The sequence below is a fragment of the Chrysochloris asiatica genome, unplaced genomic scaffold (assembly GCF_000296735.1).
Source record: "Chrysochloris asiatica unplaced genomic scaffold, ChrAsi1.0 scaffold00042, whole genome shotgun sequence".
Classification (NCBI taxonomy): Eukaryota; Metazoa; Chordata; class Mammalia; order Afrosoricida; family Chrysochloridae; genus Chrysochloris; species Chrysochloris asiatica.
In genome coordinates, this window is record NW_006408560.1 from 6,445,328 (window position 1) to 6,451,327 (window position 6,000).

Consider the following 6,000-nt stretch of genomic DNA (forward strand, 5'->3'; position numbering starts at 1 on the left):
AAAGGAAAGACATTAAGAAAATAAAGCTTCAGGAAAATTTCCAAGTTATTGGTGACACAACTATATCCAGAATCCAACTAAAAATTAGCATTCATTACTGGTCATCCTGTCTCATACAAGTCAGTGGACAGCCTTCTCTTTGGTAAAGGTTTACATTTTCCCCCAAGGCAGGCTTTGGCATTAACTGAAAAGTGTAAGTCAAATCAGGTTAAAAAAAAAAAAGTAATAATTTGATAATTATCTTCCATCTTTACTTCTTGCTTGAATGTATGTTCAAAATAGATATCTGTTCAATTATAAATTATTCATGTTAATGGATAGCTATTGGCAGAAAGGTGCTGATAATCTAAAATGGAGGGAAAAACAAAAAGTAATCTATTTTTGTTTTGGAATATATGTTTTCAGCATATTTACCTTCTCAATTATTCCTAGGATGAGCTAATATTTGTGTTCATTTGCAATCTCTTAAGTACACAGTAACAGGCCACTGACTCAAGGAGGTGCTCTGAGGCATGCTGGGTAGGGAGTAGAAATTAGAACAGAATGAACACTAGCCTGCAGATGAGCAACATCAATTTCATTTATTTTACAGTTCTGTTCAGCTTTCAAAATATCAATAGAACAGCACAGCAGGCTGGTTACTAAACTTTAAAAACTGTTTGACAAACAATAAGGACAAAGAGTGTAATTAGTTCTTCAAGGTTTGCTTATAATGTATTCAATTGTGAATTATGCACAGCAAATGTTTAACTACAGTCGGAGTCTTCCTAGCCTCCTAGCATAAATCCCCTGCAGTCTTCTGCCCTCCACCCCATCAGGGATGGAATCTCATTTACTAGGAAAGCAACTTTTCTAAGTATTTTTAAAAGTTATATAGTATAGAAATGTTTTTTAAAAGATTCAAGGACTGGCTACCCTTTTGGACTAGTCTTTCTGTACCACCGCTCTACTTTGTCCTTTCCCACCTTTGAAATAGGTTGTTAAGACTGAAAAATAATTCGCTTTTGAGTTTCTTAATAAAGTATCTTATATATGTACTTATAAACAGGTAAGGGAAACAAAACTCAAAGTTCTACTTATTTTAACATTCATGAAAACTTCCTACGAGTTTGAAGAAAACCTCTTACATATTTCATCAGTCAGCTTTTTAGTTTTTGTATCTGTATTGTGCTGAGAGAGAGACAGAGACTGTCTCAGAGCGCTGGTCCCTGTGAGCCGACAAGCTAAAAATACGCCGGACCAGTAAACAAATACCACTCCATCCCGACCCGAGCCACACCGTTAACCTAGTAATTATGAGAAGAGGAGTGAGATCACGCAACCCCCAGCTTACTCATCACCAGCTTCTAAAGTTTCCATCGGCTCATGGCAACTTTTCTTTTTTCTAAAGTTCATAGCCTGCCCTAGAATCACAAACACACACATCGTTTTTGCTCTATTCCTCCACACTGGACTTTGCTTATCAATAGGGGAGAACTAGCTTGTTGCCTTTTCATTTTACTTTAAAAGGAACTTTATCCTACTGTGTAAGTCTTCTAACCAGTAGAAAGTCTTCCACCCTAAAACTCCACCATCCCTCCCAGAAAGTCTAGCAGACTGGGGACCGTCCAAACTGCTCTACACAGCCTGAAGAGGGAGGCCAGGAACGCGGGAGAGTAGCTAGGAACGCAGGTGAAAGGGAGAAATAAAGGGGGGAATGTTGGGAAGAAGCAAGGAGGCGCCAGAGCGAAAAAGGAGGGAGATGGCTCCGAGTGAAATATAATCAGAAAGGAGACGCGAGACAGGGGAAATCAGAGGGTCAAAGTCTGAGAGGCTGAAGAGCCGGGAGGGGTAAGAGAAGACAAGGGGAGGGTGTCAGGGCGGGGGACTCCGTTACCCTCGCAGCTCCCGGGGCTAGGCCCTAGGCCGGGGCGGAGCGCGGGGCCCGGTCGCCTCTCTTCATTCCTCGGCAGTGACCCCGGGGTCTGGCCGGCCCCTCCCCCGACGACGATGGAGGCAGCGGCAGAGACGGCGACCGCGGCTGTTGCTCCGCACAGGGTAGGAGCTGGAGCCTGAGGGAACTGATCTGGACTGGCCTCCCCCAATGGCTTTTTGCCCGCTCCACACTCGGTCGCCACTCCGACTCCGGCAGCTGGTTCAGGATCGGTGGCTTTCGGCCATCCGGCCGGAAACAAGCACCAGTTTCCGGCCGGAGCGGGTTGGTGGTGACACCCAAGCCGCCCCCCCGGGCCTCACCTCCTCCGCCCCGCCCCGCCCCGCCCCGCCCCGCCCTGTAGCAGCCCCGCCTAGAGCGCCGCTTCCCTAGCTGAGACCGGTTTGGTGCTTGCCCTGCGCTTGACCCCGTGTTTTCCTGGTCCTCAATTCTGCAGCCCCTGTCTGGAATATTTTTAACAGGGACTGGAAGGGTTCAGGGTGGGTTCTGGAGATTTCGGGGTAGAGTCAGAGGCTACAATTCTTGGAGAAGAAGTAGAAAGGGTGCGGGGAAGCTCTAGAAAGGTGAGAGGACGGATGGAAATGCTTTAGAATGAGAAAACTGAAATTCTGGTTCTTCTACGTAGTCATTCTGGACACACCAGAGGAAAATTAACAATGCTTCTTCCAGACCAGTCTCCACCCAGTTGTGTACTTCCCTTGTTCCTAAACTCTTGAAGTAAACATTGTTCTTATTAAGTGCCCTCGGATCAGTATAGGGTTTCTGAGGAGTGGCTGGTGGGTTTGAACTGCTGATCTTAAGGTTGCGATCCAATGTTTTATCCTACAGCGCCACACCAGGACTCTGAAGTAAACGTTGTTGTTGTTGTTGTTAAGTGCCATTAAGTCGATTCCAACCCATAGTGACCCTGTATAGGTTTTCCAAGGAGCAGCTGGAAACCACCGACCTTTCAGTTCAAATGACTTTGGAGTCTGACGCATTAGCCCACAGCGCCACACCAGGACTCCATCTAAAGTAAACGTGGTGGTGGTTATGTGCTATGTAGTCGGTTCTGATTCAAGCGACCCTGTACAGGGTTTCCGAGGCTGTAAATCTTTACAGGAGCAGAAAGCCTCATCTTTCTGCCGCGGAACAGCTGGTAGTTTCGCACTGCTGACCTTGCGGTTCGTAACCACTACGCTACTGGAGCACCTTCTCTAAAAACGCTTAAAAATTATTTACTTGGATAACAGTGATACCATACTGATGCGTTGTTAGCACAATTTTTAAAAAAGTATACCTGTTTTGTTTTTGTAATGTCTTTTGCAATATTTACAGCATAATTAAATTCAACAAGTTTTCGGGATTTTGTTGGAGTTTTTTGAGGCCTATGTGCTCTGTGTATTGTGGGGATACAAATGAACAAATGGTTATAGTTGCATAACATGGGAAAGGTAAATAATGCCGTTGAATTGTATACATGAAAGTGACGAATGTTTATACTTTGTCACAATAAAAATAGAACAAGACTTAATTTCAGGCATCAAGGACCTTACAATTAATAAAATATGTAAAATGATCCTGGTGTGAAGCTGCAGGTTAATGTGCTGGACTGCAAGGTTGCTTTGAACCGAAACGTCAGAAATTCAAGCTCGCCAGCTGTTCCTCAGAAACCCTATACAGGATAGCTTTGAATCAGAACCTACTCAATGGCACATGACAACAACAACAACAACAATAATATCACATAAGGCAGAACTCACTTGTATATTATGTGAATTGGATAAGCACTGGACTATGAATCACAGACCAACGGTACAGAATGATGAGACTCTAGCAAAGATTTTCTGCTACAGCAAAGATTTTTAGTGTCAGAAACCCTATACAGGTTGACTGAGTCGAACCCACTGGGTAGCACTTAACAACAATAGCATGAATATGAAAGCATAGATAAGTCATGTCTGGTACGTAGTAGTAAACCTTTCATATTTTCTGAGTTAATGAATATTAGGAGAATGTGGAGGTTTCAAGTAGGACTATTTAATAAATACCTCTTTCTGATAAACACAAACTCAGCCAACCTACAGTCTGACCAACAAAAATTTTTATTTTAATTCAGATTACTAACATTGTAACACCTGCTCTGCATATTCAAAATAATGTTTCTTGCCTGAATTGTGTACAGTCCCTTCACAAGTTCCTGAAGTCTTCTATTTCTAAAGGAGAGGAGTTGAATACATAAATATTAGAATTATACAGCTCAGTGTAGGAAATTGGCACCTGAAACAAATAAATCCCTCTTGTTGTTAGGTGCTGTCCTGTCTGTTCTGACTCACAGCAACCCTATAGACAACAGAATGAAGCATTGTCCGGTCCTGTGTCATCCTCAAAATTCTTGTCATGTTTGAGCCCATTGCTACAACCACTGTGTCAGTCTATCTCATTGAGGTTCGTTCCTCTTATTCACTGTCTACTTTACGAAGCATGATGGGCTTCTCTAGGGACCGGTCATTCCTAATTAATATGACTAAGTCTCACCATCTAAAGAGCCTTCTGACTGCTTCTTCCAAGACAGATACATAACATCCTAGACAAAATGTTCATAGAAAAAGGGAATTAAAAGATAATGGACTTTTTCCACAAATATTTTTAAGCCCCCTTGTATATCATTGTTGTTGTGTGCTATTGAGTTGGTTCCCACTCATAGCAACCCTGTATAGGGTTTCCCTGGAGCGGTTGGTGGGTTTGAACCACCAACCTTGAAGCTCAAACTGACCTTGTGGTCCAGTGCTTACACTACAGTGCCACACCAGGACTCCTTGTATATTTTGCTGTTGCTGTTAAGTGCCTTCGAGTTGGTTCTGACTCACAGCAACCCTGTATAGGAGTTCTAGGACCAGCTGGTGGGTTTGAACAGTCAACCTTGTGGTTTGCAATCTAGTGCTGATCCTACAGTACCATACCAGGAGTCTTAGGGATAATTGAGGATTTAGAGGTGGGCCTGGGACCAACCAAAGTCAAGTAGGTCAGACTGTTTTATCTGGGTCATGCCCAGGACTACAGTACAATGAGCAAAGTCATTTGTCCTGGACACTAAGTATGCAAGGACAACATTTTTACCTACTATTTAAGTGGCAAATTTGAGAAGTGTAGGAATTATATTTGGTCACCTAAATGGATTCTAACTGAATTCTACTGATCACACCCAACTATTGCTAGATAAATCAGAGGTGGGAGAACAAATCCACAGATAAAGAACCTCAAAAATCTGAACACTGTTTTGTTTCACCAAGACCCTCGCAGGTTATGTCCATTTGTTAACTATGATTTTCTAGTCTTAAACTCTACTACTACAGACTCATTAAGACCAGGTATGGAGTCCAGCAGCATTCTCCACCCTCATCAGTATAAGGCAGACCTTTTCTTTTGACATTGACCACAAAAAATTTCCAAATTTGAAAGTTGGGCCAAGTTGTTGGTAAAACATTTAAGTGGCCACACTTTACAGACTTGCCTGGAAATGTAGGAGCCAGGAGGGGATGGGGTTGCAGTTGCTTAGTGACTGTTCCTTGCTCTGACCACCGATCACTCATTGTTATTTGTGCAATTGCTCAATGGGCTGCTTGTCTTTGGTCAGCCCAAGCTGTGTGGGTAGCAGTGTGGTCAGCTGGGCGGGGAGCCAGGCCACCTGGGTTCTGATCCCAGCCCAGCCAGCCCCCAATCTATTTAATGACTCCCTTCCTTTCCTATATATCGGTTTTCTGCCTACAAACTGGGAATCTCTTCTCTAGTAATGTGCAGCCACTCAGAGTGTCACTATATTGGATGTTTAGAAACAGCAGTCTAAAGTAGACAACAGGAGTCAGAATATTGTTGTAGTTAAGTGTCATGCAGTTGGTTTCATCTCATAGAGACCCTGTATAGGGTCTCCAAGGCTTTCAGTCTTTTTGCAGAAAGCCTTATCTTTCTCTCAAAGAGCAGTTGGTAGGCTCAAACCACCGACCTTGTGGTTTGTAGTCCAGTGATTATCCTATGAAGCTACTACACTCCCAGTTAGAACATAACTGATTATTATTATTTTGTTGTTG

General features: G+C 43.2%; 1 protein-coding gene across 1 annotated transcript in view; it reads right to left on the reverse strand.

The window, feature by feature from the left end:
• Positions 1–2,095, reverse strand: part of OTUD7B (OTU domain containing 7B) — an 81,681-nt gene extending 79,586 nt beyond the window's left edge. Inside the window, exon 1 of the mRNA XM_006861352.1 lies at positions 1,877–2,095. The gene's annotated coding sequence lies outside the window, so the exon portion shown is untranslated. The remainder of the gene's footprint in view (positions 1–1,876) is intronic.
• Positions 2,096–6,000: the final 3,905 nt, after the last annotated feature.